The sequence below is a fragment of the Triticum urartu genome, chromosome 5, assembly GCF_003073215.2.
Source record: "Triticum urartu cultivar G1812 chromosome 5, Tu2.1, whole genome shotgun sequence".
NCBI lineage: Eukaryota > Viridiplantae > Streptophyta > Magnoliopsida > Poales > Poaceae > Triticum > Triticum urartu.
The window spans coordinates 600,705,558-600,723,247 of record NC_053026.1 but is presented as its reverse complement, the minus strand read 5'-3'; positions in this window follow the sequence as shown (position 1 = coordinate 600,723,247).

Genomic DNA, 17,690 nt, shown 5'->3' with positions numbered 1-17,690 from the left:
CTTCTCTACCCACAAAAGGTCTTCCAAAGATGTCCGGATGCGGAGTAGGAGGCAAATGGATGGCCTCTACCGTCCGAGAGAAGGATATCAGAAAGCTTTGGGAGGCCGGGTATCTGGTCAAGATAATCAGCCATCGTCTCCCGACGGCGGGACAGGTCGTCCCTACTCCGGAACCCCACGAGAGGGTTGTATTCCTCCCTCACTTTGTCCGCGGGATAGGGTTTCCCCTCCACCCGTTCGTCCATGGCCTTATGTATTATTACGGGATTGATCTTCACGATATGTCCCCTAACTCCTTCCTCAACATATCAACATTCATTGTCGTGTGCGAGGCTTTTCTCCGTATTTCGCCGCACTTCAGTTTATGGCCGAAGGTTTTTAATGTGAAGCCCAAGGTGGTAGGCGGCGAGCACGCCAAGTGCGGGGGCGCTATGGTGAGCAAGATGCCCAACGTCGTGTGGCCAACGGGAACCTTTGATGATTCTGTCAAGGAGTGGCAACAACAGTGGTTTTATATCACCGAGCCATGCGATAAGGAATGGGCCGCCTCTCTTGAGTTTCGATCCGACGCCCCTCTGCGGCTTACATCCTGGGTCAAGAAAGGACTGGACTGGTCCTCGTCCGACGAACTGTCGGTGCTTTAGACGCGCGTTAAAGATATGGGAGATAAGAACATTGAACTTGTCAATGTAGTCCAGGTGATGTTAGTCCACCGTATACTGCCTTGTCAACACCGGATTTGCAATCTATGGGACTTCGATCCGGCCAGGCACCAAACTTTGTGAAGGTTCTTCGGCTCCTCGCACGAGGACATTTGGAAGGTGCTTTTCAAGTCCAGCGAATCACGGCCAGACTCCGCCGAAGACCGTGGGTACCAACTGTCCCGCCCTGCAAGTTCGGTGAGTTTATTAAACTTTTCTATCCACATGACCCAAAGGAAGCGCTTAATGCATGCTTATTCAACTCCCCCAGAGCTGGACAAAGAAGGCGGACCGGATCCATTGTCTGACCCGTTTCCCGAAGACCCAACCATTCCACTTCTGACGAAGATGCTGGTCTCGGCGCCCTACAAGGTGCCGAAGAAGACGGCCGAAAAGGAGGCCAAAAAGACCCGGGGCAGCCTTCGTCGTCGCGACACTTCAGACACAATACCCGAAGGCTCTGATGCCCATTCCTCCTCCGAAGAGGATGAAAAGGAGGAGGAAGATGAATCCCCTGCAGCGGGAAGGAGGAAGAGGACGGGCTCCGCACCCTTGGAGGTAGAACTGCCCAAAAGGGGAAGGGCTTCTCTTCCGGAGGAGTCCACTGCCGCCGCCGACAGCGGCCTGGCATGGGATCCCAGGGCCCAGCCCCTGGTCAACTGGTAAGTATATAAAATCCGAGTAAGTTTAAGCGTCCGGACTCATCGTGGCTTAGTATTTTAACCTTAAGCCATATTTTTTGGCAGTCCGGTGAGGTCCTGTACCAAACAATCTTCATTAGAGGACCTGCTGAGCTCGAATGCTATGGAGAGTGGGACGCCCTAAAAGGCCCCTTCCTCCGAACAGGTGCATAACATCGAGGTTTCATCCCAGAAGGACCTCGGCCAAGGAGGAAAGGAAGAAACCGTGAAGGCGGCGCCTAGAGGTCGAACGCAAGGGTCGGACACGTGGGGGAAAAGATTCCCACAGGGCCTGAGGACGGGGGCGACCCTGAGTTCGGCTCCTCACTGGATGCGATTCCAGAGGTTTGTACGGCTCCAGAATCAAGAAGGCAGCCTCCTTCGGTTGGAGGGGGCGTGCCTGTCCCGCCGGCTACCTTTGTCCATCCCGAGGTGTCGGATGCTTTGTTGGCGGCATTACGAGATGGCTCCATTGTTGACGAACATCGTGCCCTTATGGGTGCGGTGATTGAGAAGATTCAGTCAACCAAGAGTGTACTGAACGAAGCCTGTATCATCCTTATAAGAGGCTTTGAGGTATGTTTTATAAGTTTGCCGAAGAGTGTCATAGTATAGATAGTAGCCCCTGATACCCTGTTCGTGAAAGAAGGAACCGGACAGGGGATCGCATTGATGATCACAGGAAGACTCATTGCGTGATATTGATTTCTCTTCTGTTCCAAGAAGATACCAGTAGCGGCCGCTGCCTCTCGCACTGCGGAGATCTCTGGACTGAATCAAAGTCTGGAGTACGCCATGGAAGAAATTGGCCAATTAAAAATGCAGTTGAGGGATAAACAAGGTATGCACGAGCATTGCGTGCATTTATTGTGAAATAAATGTTCAGTATGAAATAAGCCGCTTAATTTGTGCTAGGGGTTATGACCAAAGTCGAGGCCCTCAAAAGGGTTGTTACCGAGGCCGACAAAAAGGCGGCCATGGAGCGGACTCTTCGTGAGAAGCACGAAGCTAGAGCTATTAAAGCTGAGCAGGAGCTACAAGAGGCCGTAAGTAAATGCGAGGCCTTGGAGCAGAGTTTAATGAAGAAAGAGTCCGAACTCACCAAGGTGCGTCAAGCCACGAGCGACGCCCAGGGGGAAACCCAAAGTGCCCTGCAGGGGATCCAAGAGGCGAGGAAGATCGCGGTGGGTAAGATTTTCCCATGTAAAGCAAATATTTGAAGGGAAAACTATGTTTCTGATTGTGAATCCGGATTTTTCAGCTGTATTTGCCGAGCTACCTCACAGTATATCAGGTGCCACTCACTTCTACCGAGCTGAAGGAAGGAACACCACCGATAAGCTCTTTTGGTCACAGTATTTGGCACTGAATTATCTGGTGCCTTTTGCCGATCAACTGAAACAGCTGATCGAACTGCATAAGGCGGCGGAACTAGCCATGAAAGATGTGGTTATCCGGCTATGGCCTGCCGAGCCGATTCCAACAAGCTACTTTGAGCTCGTGAGGCGACTTGTAAGCGCTTGCCCTTGACTTGACGTCATCAAGCGGTCGGTCTGTATAGAAGGAGCGCGAATGGCCTTCGCCCTCGCAAAGGTGCACTGGGGGAACATGGATGCCGAAAAGCTAGTGACCGAGGGACCGCCGGAGGGGAAGGAGCACCGCAAGCCCGAATTGTATTATAAGAGTGTCCTGAAAGGATCCTACCTTGCAGCGGAGCTATGTACCAAGGACATTATATTTCCATGAATGCTGATCATGTTGTCCGTTGTAATGTTTGAACAAGGTCGTTGATATGTCGCCTGTTATATAAAAGTTTACCCTCCTGTGCGGCCGTTTGTATGTTAAGGCTGAGAGTTGGCCATTCGTCGGCTTCTTCCCCCACGTAAAGAGTATGGGGGTGTTCGGGATAAACCTGAGCACTCTTTATCCCAGTTTTGGGTCCTCCGAAGGAGGTGCTCAGCACAACGAACCAGGCAATTGGACTATAGGGCTTTATCACTCTCACTTAGCCATAGGAGCTTTAGTATGGTCGGCGCAGCCCCTTGTGTTCAGATGACCGCACTAGGGGCTCTATAAGCGCCTGATCAGAGAAAAAGCTGATCCATCGCACGCTCCATTGGTTATGGCATTATGCGGGAGAAATCCTTAAAGATTTTGTGACCGCTCGAATAGCTGACCAGCTCTCACCGTATCATGACAGTCAGTTTTCGGCTTTCTCTACTGAGGTGCTCATCCGGAAGAATCAGGACATAATCGCAGTAGTTCTCCCAGTGCTACCTTAGCCGATATAGCGGAACATAAGGTACCAAAACAAGGGAGCCGGGCAAACCCAACTATTGACCCAAGACATGATTCGGAGCTGATGCATATAATGCTATAAGTTCGGGGTGCCGAACTTCCATGAAGGTGTTCGAACTTTTATTGCCGTGTTACGGGGAAAATGAAGCCCCTGGCGTATTTAAGGCATATCGCTGTGTACGGATGCCATTTGACGAAATGATTTCGATAAGAAATAATCAGCAGGTAAACGTCATATAAATCCAAATGTTGTATTTGAATAATACGTCTATGCGTGTGGGTACAAGTAATGTGATAAAAAAGGAGTTGTGATAGTAGAACCTGCTGTGACCAGGGGGAAGAGGTTGAGTGCGGATCTTTATTGTAGCCGAACGTTCACTGCGGGGGAATATCTGAGGATCCCCAGACGCGTTCGAGCTGCCTCTGTGGAGTCCGTCCTGGTTGGTGCAAAGGTGAACCTGCGAAGGAAATATAAGAAATGTTTGCATGCCGGAGGGCGGTTGAGCCGCTGAGTTCGGCCTGTCGTGGCCTTGGCCGGAGTGTTTAATTGAGCCCTGGACGAGCCGGGGTATCATTCCGCAAAGTAGTTCGGAGCCCCTTGACGGTGTCCGGGAGCCTAGGTGTCGACTCGAGGTTCAGCTGCAAGGTGCTGCTCGGTGTTCCTGCTGCTAAGGCAGTGATGTATTTGTTGGTGCCGAAGGAAGGTTCGGCCTTGCCATGAACCGTGATGACGCCGTGTGGACCGGGCATTTTGAGCTTATAGTAGGCATAATGTGGCACCGCGTTGAATCGAGCGAACTTGGTTTGCCCGAGCAGTGCTTGATAGTCACTGCGGAAAGGGGCAATTTCGATGATTAACTCTTCGATGCGGTAATTTTATGGTGATCTGAAGATTACCTCGAGGGCAATGGAGCCTGTACAGCTGACCTCCATACCTGGTATGATGCCTCTAAAAGTGGCTTTAGTGGACTTGATCGCTGAATGATCGATGCCCATCTTGCGCACTGTATCCTGGTAAAGCAGATTTAAACTGCTACCTCCGTCCATAAGGACTCGAGTGAGGTGGAACCCGTCTACTATTGGGTCGAGGATTAGTGCGACTGGATTGCCCCGATTGGCGTTGACCAGACGACCCGTGCGGTTGAAGGTGACCGGCCCTAGTTTATATTGTGGGACGGCGAGTTCCGTTGAGCCGCCGTCCCTAAGGGATAATATCTGGTCCAAGTGGGCAATTTGGGTGGTATTTACCACATTTACCGATTGACTATGGGGGGGGGGATTTCTTTTGCCCTCCTGTGTTCGGCGATCTGGGCTCTTCGTCGCTATCATCGCTTTGAAATCCCTCTTCGTTTTTGGCGCCTGCCTTGCCAGATTGTTTGAAGACCCATCATTCTCTATTGGTATGGGTGGCTGGCGTTTCTGGGGTGCCATGAATTTGGCATTGATGAGCGAGTATGCGGTCCAGACTGGATGGACCCGGATTTGTATTTTTGGGCGGCCCTTTCCGCTGACCGGACTTTGAGACCCTGAACCCAGCATTAACTGCCGTATTTTTGGTTTTATCACCATATTTGCGGCGCTTGTGTTTGTTGCATCGTGGTTTGCCGTTGGCATCATTGGTATCCGGAGTGCCTGGATTCCTGGATGTGTTGTTGCTGCGAGCCAGCCAGCTATCCTCGCCCATGCAAAAGCGGGTCATGAGTGTCGTGAGGGCTGCCATAGACTTCGGCTTCTCCTGGCCGAGGTGCCGGGCAAGCCACTCGTCACGGATGTTATGCTTGAATGCCACTAAGGCCTCTGCATCCGGACAGTCGACAATTTGGTTTTTCTTAGTTAGGAACAGTGTCCAGAATTTCCTAGCCGATTCCCCTGGCTGTTGAGTTATATGGCTCAAGTCATCAGCATCCGGTGGTCGCACATAAGTGCCCTAGAAGTTGTCAAGGAATGCGTCTTCCAAATCCTCCCAACTATCGACGGAGTCTGCTGGCAAGCTATTCAGCCAATGCCGAGCTGGTCCTTTGAGTTTTAGTGGGAGGTACTTGATGGCATGTAGATCATCACCGCGAGCCATGTGGACGTGAAGGAGGAAATCCTCAATCCATACAGCGGGATCTGTTGTACCATCATACGATTCGATATTTACGGGTTTAAAACACTCCGAGAATTCGTGATCCATAACTTCATTAGTGAAGCATAGGGGGTGTGCGGCGCCTCTGTGCCGGGCTATATCACGACACAGTTCATATGAGTCTTGTCTGCTGTATTCGGCCCGGCCGGATTTACCTTTAGTGTATCCGGCGCGACGGTCATCGTCCCACATTGGCGCGCGCCCCCATGACCCATATATTGACCTTGCAAGTTTTGCCTTGCTGTCCAATACGTCTCGCAGGTCCCGTGTGTTGCCCCGGGCCTTGGTATTTTTGATTGAGTGGCGGCGGGGTGCGGGCTGAACTTCGGGCTGAAACGCCTCTCTGGCTCGGCCACGCGGTGGCCGGTAAGCCGCATCGTACACTGGTGATGGAGGTTTCAATGCTTCCTCCTCGAGGTGAGGTAGCGACCTGCGTTTTGGGTAACTCTTGGAGGGGCGCTCGAGTTCATATTCCTCGGTCGCAAGGACTTCGCTCCATCTGTTTGCTAGCAAGTCTTGATCAGCTTGAAGCTGTTGTTGCTTTTTCTTCAGGCTATTTGCTATGGCCATAAGCCGGCGCTTGAAGCACTCCGGTTCGACGGGATCCTCAGGCACGATAAATTCTTCGTTGCCTCGTCTTCGGAGAGAGGCATGTAATTGTCCTCCTCCGGTTCTCCATCTGCTGCCTGCTCTGGAGGGCTAGCTTGTTCATCCTCCGGCTCTACATCGTGTTGGAGGGGATTGTGGTTGTCTTCGGCACTATCCGGATTGTTATTTTCTCTTGTGCTGGTATCATTACTTTTGTTGTGGCGGGACTTAGAGCGGCGCCGCTGACGTCGGCGCTTGGGTTGATTCTTGGAGGGGTCATCCTCCGCTGTCTCGTCGCCATTGCCTTCTTTGGGGGTGTCCACCATGTATATATCATATGATGAGGTGGCGGTCCAGCGCCCTGTGGGTGGTGGTTCCTGTTCATCTCCCGCATCGTCGTCCATACCGTCGATGTCTTCGGAGTCAAAGTCGAGCATGTCGGTTAAATCATCAACAGTGGCTACTAAATGGGTGGTGGGTGGGCAGCGAATTTCTTTGTCGTCCGCATCCCATCCTAGCTGGACATAGTTCGGCCAAGGTTCTCCTGACAAGGAGAGAGACCTTAATGAATTTAGCACATCGCCGAAAGGCGAGTGCTGAAAGATATCTGCGGAGGTGAACTCCATGACCGGCGCCCAGTCGGATTTGATAGGCACGGATGCAGGCTGCTCGGAGTTTGTGACCAGGGACGAATCCAGTGGTTCGGCGGCATGGCTCTCGTAAGGGGTGAAGTCAGTATCCGGCTCCATCGCCACTGAAAGTGCAGCCTCCATGGCGGGGTCTATCCCTCCGCTCTCGGATGACGCAATTTGCTCCGGATTGAAGGCCGGAGTATTTGCAGATGTGATCTCCCGAACACTGTCCGACGGCAGAGTTACGTCGTGCTCGTCGTGACTGTGCGGCACACCTGACATGGGCTCGAATCCGTCGAAGATCAAGTCTCCACGGATGTCGACAGTGTAGTTTAAGTTTCCGAACCTGACCTGATGGCCAGGGGCGTAGCTCTCGATCTGCTCCAGATGGCCAAGCGAATTGGCCCGCAGTGCGAAGCTGCCGAATACGAAGATCTGTCCGGGGAGGAAAACCTCACCCTGGATCGCATCATTACCGATGATCGAAGGGGCCATCGAGCCTTATGGTGACGGCACAGTGGAACTCTCAATGAAAGCACCAATGTCGGTGTCAAAAACGGCGGATCTCAGGTAGGTGGTCCCGAACTGTGCATCTAAGGCGGATGGTAACAGGAGGCAGGGGTTAGGATGTTTACCCAGGTTCGGGCCCTCTTGATGGAGGTAATACCCTACATCCTGCTTGATTGTTCTTGATGATATGAGTATTACAAGAGTTGATCTACCACGAGATCGTAGAGGCTAAACCCCAGAAGCTAGCCTATGGTATGATTGTATGTTGTCCTACGGACTAAACCCTCAGGTTTATATAGACACCGGAGGGGGCTAGGGGTACACAGAGTCGGATACAAGGGAGGAGATCTACATATCCGTATTGCCAAGCTTGCCTTCTACGCCAAGGAAAGTCCCATCCGGACACGGGATGAAGTCTTCAATCTTGTATCTTCATAGTCCAACAGTCCGGCTAAAGGATATAGTCCGGCTGTCCGAAGACCCCCTAATCCAGGAGTCCCTCAACATGGATGTACGATAACACCACCTATCGGAACCACGACAAAAACATCCGTGTCTCCTATTGCGTTTGAATCCTCCAAACCCTTCCCTTTACATTCTTGCAAGTTGCATGCTTTACTTTCCGCTGCTCATATACTCTTTGCATGCTTGCTTGAATTGTGTTAAGATTGCTTGACTTGTCCAAAGTTGCTAAAATCTGCCAAGAACTAAAATTGGGGAAAGGATAAGTTTTATTTGGTCAAGTAGTCTAATCACCCCCCTCTAGACATACTTTTGATCCTGCAGTAGCCTCCTACTAGATTGATACCTTGGTTCTCAAAAACCGAGGGAAATACTTACGCTACTTTGCTGCATCACCCTTTCCTCTTCAAGGGAAAACCAACGCAGTACTCAAGAGGTAGCATTAGACAACGCGAAGGGTCCTGACGAAAGACGGCTGGCGCGCGGCTCCCATGGTGGGTGACAATCAAGCAGGCGATAGTCATAGGTAGATTAAGCATGGAAAGCAACCTATCTCAAGCAAATGCAGGGAAGATGCATGCCACTGGGTCCGGCCCGAGCGGCTTGGGGATGATGCAGCCCGAGGGGCGCCCCAACAGAGTAAGCTAAAGACAGAAAAGGAAAGATACATGCCACAGGGACGGACCGACGCGACCTGGGAATGATGCAGCCCTGGGGGTGCACCCAGCTGAATGAACTTGGAAAATGTCACCTAGTTTTGTCGATGAAGGAGAGTTGGGGTAGCTGAAGGCGTGCGGCGAAGGGTCTGCCCCTCATGAGCCACCGGGGCCCTAAGCCTCGGAAGGATCTGGGGGTCCAGGGGGTTCCCTGAGGACCGTCTTCATCTCTATCAGCACAGCGTGGTGCATGTCCTCCTGAGATGCTAGGATGCTCCGTAGATTGCGTTGATAGGCGGCCGCCATGCTCGGCAGGCCAAAGGGCATGCGAACGTAGCTGTGAGGTGGGCCTCGCAACGTCCCATGCGCGAAGGCCAGAGAAGCTCTTGAGAAGCTACCCGATTGAGCCCTGGAACGTTGATGCAGACGCGCAGCCCGACATCCTCGCCTGGATGGGGAGCTGCGCCTGGTGAGCGGCGGCCACCGCGCATGGCCCTTGCGTCTTGCAGTTCCTAAGCGGTCCTGGGGTGATGAACTCCTGAGCAATGGGCACTCCTTGCCCTGCGTTCTCCTGAGGGAAACGTGCCGCGAAGCATGCCTCCAAGTGGTGCCCAAGCGCCTCCCTCGTGACGTTGGCAAAGTCTGAGGCCCTCCGGAAGAGAGCCCCCGAGCCTTGCCCTGAGAGGGGCGCTGGGGGCGCCTTCCTATGCGATGGAGGGAGGCGCCCTAGGCGCGGGCGCCGATCCTGATGAGGCGCCACTTCCCTAAGGACCTTCATGGGGCAACTTCTTCTTCTTCTTCTTCTTGGGGGTGGCCTCAGGAGGGCGCCCGCCCTGGCTGTCGGGGTCGTTAATTGCTGCAGCTTGGAAGGCACGCTCGAGGGAGCACACAGTGTCTCTTTCTTCGCACGGTACTGTGATGATTCCGCCGCTTCCCGGCATCTTGAGGATGTTGAAACCGTGATGGGTCACTGCCATGAACTTGGCCAGGGCTGGATACCCGAGGATGGCGTTGTACGGCAGGTGGATGTAGGCGACGTCGAAGTCGATGAGCTCGATGCGGTAGTTGTTACGTTCTCCGAAGGTGACAGGGAGGCGGGCCAGCACGATCAGGGTAGTTGAGCCATCGGTCACTCATGAGAAAGGCTTGGTAGGCTGAAGCTGGTCATATGGCACTTGAAGGTTGTCAAATGTGTCGACGCACAGGACATTGAGCCCTGCGCCGCTGTCGATGAGGGTCTTGGTAACTTGCACGTTCCTGATGACTAGCGAACAGAGCATTGGGAGAACACCTGCAGTAGTCGTGCACTTGAGCTGATCTGCCAAACTGAACGTGATGGGGCACCTGGACCATCTGAGCGGGCGTGTGGCCTCAAGCTTGGGGAGAACTGCATTCACTTTCACAAGCAAATTGTTTGAAGATACGTTGCGAGGCTGGGGCTTGAGCTCCGCCCAAGATGCAGGCGATAGCGCGTGGCTCCTGGAAGCCCCCAGCCCCCTCATCTTGATGGTGGTCGTCATTCCTTCTGGGTGGTGGCGGTAGCGGAGGAAGGCCAGCGTTGCCTTGAGGACGAGCCTCACGAGGCCGGTCCCTCCAGGCGCCCTCGCGAGGCTGATCCTGCCAGCGGTCCTCACGAGGCCGGTCGTGCCACTCCTGGCGTGGCCCACGGTCGTCCCAGCGTCCGCCGCCACGTCCTCCTCCTCGGCCGTAGCCCCGGTCGCCGCGCTTGGGGCGTCGGCCGAAGCGTCCTTCTTGGATGGCTCTGAGCTCTTAACAGTCGTTGGTGTTGTGGGTATGCAGGTTGTGGAAGGCGCAGAACGGTCGGCTGCCCTTGGATGACACGGGCTGATCTCTGCCGCGCTTGGTGCCTGACTCCACCGCGAGCACGACTGCTCCCTTACGCTTCACGTCCTTGGCCTTGGTATTCTTCTCCTCCAGGTCCGCAGTAGGGAGCTCGAGGAGGGAGAGGCGCCCTTCCTGAGCTCTAGCACACTTGGTTGCGATGTTGAACAACTCCAAGGTCGTGCATAGCTCCTCGTGGATGGCGGGCTCCTCCTTCATCTTGACATCGCGGACGCCGTCGGAGAACGCCGAGATGATGGCCTCGTCGGTTACCTTGGGGATCTTGATTCACGCGCTGTTGAAGCGCTGAATGTACTTCTGCAAGGTCTCTCCTCGTTGTTGCTTGATGCGGCGCAGGTCACCCGCGACCGGGGGGCAGTCGTGAGTGCCCTGGAAGTTGGCGATGAAGAGGTTCCGCATCTCGTCCCAGGAGGAAATTGAGCATGGAGGTAGGTTCAGGAGCCAGGAGTGGGGGCCATCCTTGAGAGCCATGGGAAAACAATTCGCCATGACTTTCTCGTCACCGTTGGCCGCCTCGATGCTCAGCTCGTAGAGCTGCAGGAACTTCGTGGGCTCGGGTGTGCCGTCGTAGCGAGGAGGCAGATTCGGCTTGAACTTCCCCAGCCAGGCGACGCTGCACAGCTCGGGGGTGAAGGCGCGGCAGCCGGCCGTGGTCACCAGGGCCTGCCTCGGAGGTGGAGCTTGGCCTTGGCCCCCGCGCGCCACCACGGCCAGCGGCGCGAGGCCTTGCTGCAGCAAACGATTCTGGCGCGACGGAGCGAGGACTGGCGGAGCGTTCGCTTGCGATCGAGGGACTTCTTGAAAACTTCTTTCTTCACGCGCGGGCGCCGGGCCCGGTGCGTTGCGCCGTGGAGCCGCGTGCCTTGGCGCTAGGGCGCCATCTTGGGGTAGAGGTGGCGGAGGTGCTTCTTGAGCTGCGTCACCCGTGGCTGGCGGAGGGCGAGGCAGAGAGTGGGACGACGCAGGGGAGCCCCTGCGGCGCGGACAAGCTCGGCGATGCTGTCAAGCCAGTCCTCGTAGAGGTCGTCGACTGGGCGGTAGCGCAGGAGCTCGTGCGCCATGAGAAGCGCGGCCCGTGTGTCGGTGGGAACGCGACGAGCGTTAGACGACGAACCCGCGGGAGTAAGCAATGGAGTGGCGGTGCGGCCGTCCTGCCGCATCGAGGGGTGCATTGAGGATGCTTGCTACTCGTTCCCCGCCAGGCCGATGGCGGCGTAGGCCGTAGGCGATGGAGAGCGACGGGGTGGCTCACCGACAGGGGCCGTCTGAGCAACGTGGGTGGCGAGGACAACCCGATGCTCGGCACGGGCGCGACGTGCGTCCGCCATGGAGACGATGAAGCGATGTGATGCGGAACGACGGGAAGGAAGCTTCGGCGCACCCCTACTTGGTGCGCCAAATGTCAGATCGTGGGTTCTGACAAAACCCTTAAGGTTCGAACACTGGGGTGCGCGCGAAGATCTCCCCCCTATCGATCCGCGTCCTAACTTAGCCTAGATCTCATGAACTAACTCGACGAACTCGCAACACAAGGACACAAGATTTATACTGGTTTGGGCCACCGTTGTGGGGTAATACCCTACTCCAGTGCGATGGCGGATTGCCTCTTGGGCTGAGGATGAACAATACAAAGGGAAAAATAGCCTCCTGAGGTTGAGGTGTTCTTGTGTGTGTGAGGATGCAGTCTAGGGTTTTGTTCTTGACCCGTCTCCTCTTATCTTCTCCTTCTCCCCTAGCTACGGTGGTGGCTAGTTCTATTTATCGAGGCCCTCGTCCTCTCCCAAAATATTGAGTGGGAAGGGAGCCAACAACGACCAGTTTGAAAGGGGACATCTAGTACAAGCTATCCTGAAAAAAGCAGTCTTCGCCTGCCAAAGGCTCTGGCGGTGACGCCGTCTTGGGCTCCACGGTGACCTCCGTCTTGCCGTCCTTCCGGTCTTGGTCTCATTGAACCTATATGGAAACCTTTGCTTGACGCCTCGGTACTCCGCGCCTGCGCCTGCCCCCTTAGCACCAAAGAGGATACAAGGACGCTGCGCGGGCTGGCGCCCGCCTGGTCTCGATCGTCATGTCTTACGTCATGAGAACCTCGCGAGGCTTGCCCGGCCTTGAACTCACCGCCCCTCACGAGCCAGCCTGGTGAGGCCGCTCCTGAGGAGGTCTTGTGTCGTCCGCCTCGTGAGGCTTGGCCCCTCGCGAGGATCTTGATTCCTCGTTGATGAAGATGGGCCGTACAGGCCTGCCAGCAAAGCCATGCCGTGGGCCGCAGGAAGGCAAGTCTGGGGACCCCTGTTCCTAGAACACCGACACACGCACAACCAACGAACAACCAGGACTCATCGACACCAGTCCCATCATCGACATCTTGCACCTACATCAACATGACACACGGTGTCTTCACCATAGGCACAACAAACTCCATGACACCGTGATCATCTACATAGAGTCAACCTGGACGTGCTACATTATCTCTGCATCCACTGTACATGCACGCCCACGAAAAAAATCATCATCTAGCACATTTACGAGAGATGTCACCGACATGCACCATCCACACGAGATGTGGAAAGGATGCAATTATTCACTACACTCTAAATTTTTTCTTATCTTTTCCCTCAATAAATGGTTTAGGCTTAAAAGAAAATGCCAACTTATTATTCTTGGAATGTTGTTTTCCATGAATTTCTTCCTGGCACACACTCCTAATTTAATGACTTATCATGACATGGCATCGACACTCGTCACCGCAAGGGACACTTTCAAGTGGCGTATCATCGTCTACACTACACGTTTATCGCTATGCCATTACGGACACTCATCGCCAAGGTCTTCATCGACATGGCTTTGTTAACACGACTATGCCTTTACAAGATGAAGACCTTTAGTGTCCTTTGATAGACATTTCTACAAGATGCGACATCAACAATGGTAAGACCGTGTCACGATAATGAAATTGACCACGTCATCTACAACAACACGATTGCATCAACATGACATCACTCTAGCGATGACCCCCACACAGTTCTGAAAAGAGACAAACTGTTGCAAATAATACATATAAATAACGTTCAACTAAGCAAAGTAACTACCAATGATCATGTGCACAAGTACATAGTGCTACACGGCTATGCATCAGCCCATGACCTGAAGGGATCACTCACACATCGCAATCATGGCACTTATAGATGAATGATTGTATAAAGTCTTACAATATCGCCGTATGCAATTGTTCAATTACAAGTATGAAAAACTATGGGAAGAATGACTATAGAGATGGAGATGATGGCTAGGGTTACTGGGAATTGTGGTGGTGATCATGTTATGGTTTTCACGGTGCTGTCGATTGTTCTATTGCGAATGGGACCTCGCTCATTTTATAAAGTGTGTTAGGGATGACGTCACAGAGCTGCTGGTAGGCTATACGCCCGCTGGTACGAGTGGGCGCGCTCATACCGGGCGATGCCTTTTCCTTTGGATCTTTTGTGACGCGTCAGGATGACCTTACTTGATCTGCTCACTTTATATTTCAATGTAACTTCATTTCCTTTCGTTTTATGGTCCATTTTCTGTGGAAACAAATTACACAAAGGGATTTGTGATTTTTAGTATTTATCAGCCATTAGTGATAAAATCAAAATGATTTTCTTGGAATATCCAGGATTATTCGGTTTAAACAATGATGGAATGAGTGTAAAAATGCATTCATTGGGAAGTAGTGATGGTATCAATCAGCCCAAGAAACCAACCCCGAAAGGTAGCAAAGCAAGAGCACAAGAGGAACTATGGCTTTCTTGACCACCAGACTAAATGTGTCAAGGTAGTCGATGCCATACCGCTGCGTAAACCCGCGAGCAACAACACGAGCTTTATACTTGTCAACAGAGCCATGATGACGATGCTTGACTTTGAAAATCCACTTACAGAGTTCACGTGACGTTCGTGCCATCGGGACGCGGAACCAGAGACCGCATTATAGTATTTTGAGCGTGATGTGGTGACATGATTATGTGATACAAATGACGATTATAATATATAGCAAATAAATAGTGTGATGAGGTGCAACATGTAGCTTGGGACAATGCCCCCTGCCCTAGGAGCATGTCTGCCGCTGCCCTGTTCTTTAATTTACTAAACCTGTATACTTTAATCCCTAAAATTTGAGGTACTAAACTTTTGTGTAGCTAGCTCTTTCCTCAAAACTCAGTCTACTAAATATTTCTTTTGCTATTTTATTCCAAATGTTTGTACAGACATTTCAAATAAATGGACCACATTTCAACACAATTTTATTAAATTCACATGCCCAACATCATAGTTCCAATGCATGCTATGTTAGTTTTCAATATTCCAAAAAAATTTGAAAAGGTAGTTGTGACACTATTGCCACATATTGGTGGGGTGGTACCAAAAACGAAAGGAAAACTCACTATAAAGCATGGTGGAAGATGTGCATACCAAAGAGAGAAGGAGGAATGCGATTTAATGTTTTGCATTATTTTTAAGGGACAATTCCATTTATCCCCCTAACTTGAGCCACCACCTGGCATTTTCCCCTAATTTTCAGGTATGCTAAAAAATACCCCTCTTCCGTTAAGTCACCTTACAGAAATGCCCTTTTCTGCCGTTACCGTCCTGTCAAAGGGGTTTGACCGTCCGATGAACAGTAACATGGTGAACAGTAAATTCGAAAAAAATAGCAAAAAAACTCAAAAAAATCTGAAATTTTGTCAGCTCGAAGATACTCAAGGGCGCAAGGTGCGTGCAAATTTTCAAGCTATTTGGACATTCCAGGAACTCGTGGAAAAGGAAAAAATGTAAATCTATACGCTGTGAACAGTAAATTAGAAAAAAATAGCAACAAAATTTAAAAAGTATGAATTTTTTTGGCATCAAAGAGGCTTGGGTGCACAAGGCGCTTGCAATTTTTTGATCAAATGACATGCGAGGTGCTCTAGCAAAAAAAACAAAATAGTGCATTTTTCAGAGTTTTTTTCTGCGCCAAATATAGTTTTTTTCTCCATGAGCTCCTACAGTGTCGAAACACAACAAAAATTTGCACGCACCTTGTGCACCCCAGCCTCTTTGATGCCAAATTTTTTCATATTTTTTTGAATTTTCTTACTATTTTTTTGAATTTACTATTTACAGCGTACATTTTAAAGTTTTTCTTTTGACACGTTCTCCTGGAATGTTCAAACTGTGCCAAAATTTGTACGCACCTTGCTCCCTTGAGTATCTTCGATCCCACAAAATATCAGATTTTTTTGATTTTTTTTGCTATTTTTTTCGAATTTACTGTTCACCATGTTACTGTTCATCGGACGGTCAAACCCCTTTGACCGGACGGTAACGGCAGAAAAGGGTATTTCTGTAAGGTGACTTAACGGAAGAGGGGTATTTTTGAGCATACCTGAAAATTAGGGGCAAATGCCAGGTGGTGGCTCAAGTTAGGGGGATAAATGGAATTGTCCCTATTTTTAAACCCAGATGTTGGCAAAGAAGTGTTGATGCCTCCTAAGCGACCATGATTTGCTCAATGCAGTGTTAAAAATAGGATCTTCATTTACTTGGCAAAGTATCATGGCAGGAGTTAAAATCTTTTAAGAGTGAAGCGATTTGGCAACCAGGAAATGGTCTAACTATTAACATTCAGGATGATCACTGGATTCCCTCTAGCACATAGAAAAGTTATTACCCCCGGACCAATGTCTTCTTGAAATGGTGCATGACCTGGTTGATCCAATTTCAGGGGATGGGATGAACAATTCAATAGGGAAAAATTATTGTTCGTTGGATGTAGAAAGGATTTTAAAAATCCATTACCGCCGCATGGTAGTTGGGTTTCATTGTGTGGCAATTTCCAAGGACCTATTGTTATATTTTGTCATTAACTTATTACTCCGAGTGGCATGCACAATACATGACTAGAGCTTGCCAGAATGTGTGTGTGTGTGTGTGGGGGGGGGGGGGGGGAATTAATTGGCACACGCCAACTCCACAACAATGCGTGCACTAGCGCTTGCTCGATATTTAGCTCGCTCAATAAACCTGGTAATTTAGTATTGTAGTTTTTGATGGTGTATTGACAAACATGGTCAAACTATGCACCTTTAGACTCCGGTCAAATTTTATAGTCCTTCTTTTCATATATGGAGGGAGTAGTATATTTTGAACTAGAGCGTCAAATCATATGAAATTAATTCACACAACATGTATATAAAGTTCTAGTAGATTGGAAATTCTCATGCATGTTTGCATGTTGAGATGGTATTTTTCTTATGCATGGTTGCATGTTGAGGTGGACATTTTTCTATGTATATTACATGGTGAGGTGACATGCTTGCATGTCAAGAGGAATGTGTTAGCCAGTGAGGATTAGCTATTTGGATATAGAAGATTGATGTACCAGTCAATTACCCAAATATCTGTACTGATTGAGAGAGACAAGCGATATATTTAACACCCCTCCTCATATCTAGGCTCCTCTAAGATTTAGATGTGAGATCGATGTACACCACAAATATTTTTATTTAATAGCACGTTCACGGGGTCTTGAACTTGAGACCTCTCAACTCTAATACCATATTGCTCTAGCTAGTTACTTCGAAAGTCTAAACTTATAGAGAGGGGTAGACAATATATTTCAACATGAATGAATAGAACAATTGTCAAAGCCGGGAAAGGGAGTGAGAAATCTATGAATGCGAGACAAAGCATAGCGGGGCGACAATGGTGCCGAGAGACATGCCAGGAGAGGAAAGCTTCATAGAGAGAAAAAGAGAGAGGGGGCAAAGAGAGGGAGAAACATATTAGATCATCGAGGCAAAGAGAAATGGAGAGGGGGTGAAATGTGATATTTGATCATTTTTATTATGATATCAATCGTTGATATTGTTTCTTCGTAGTACCACACACTTACTAATGATCTTTGAAGACACACTTAATAATGAAAAAAAGACTATTGTCCGGTAAAAAATAGGGGTTAGCTAGGGGTTAGCTACCAATCAAGGTTGTCTTTTTTTTCAACTCCAAAACAGTAAGAAAAGATCCTAGTGTGATTTTATAATGTAGAAGTAATCAAAAGGTTTATGTACAAAAGTCACTAATCAGAGAGAGCAGGATAAGGGGCAGAACCGTAGAAGCGAGCATGTGCAGGGGAAGTGGGAGAGTAG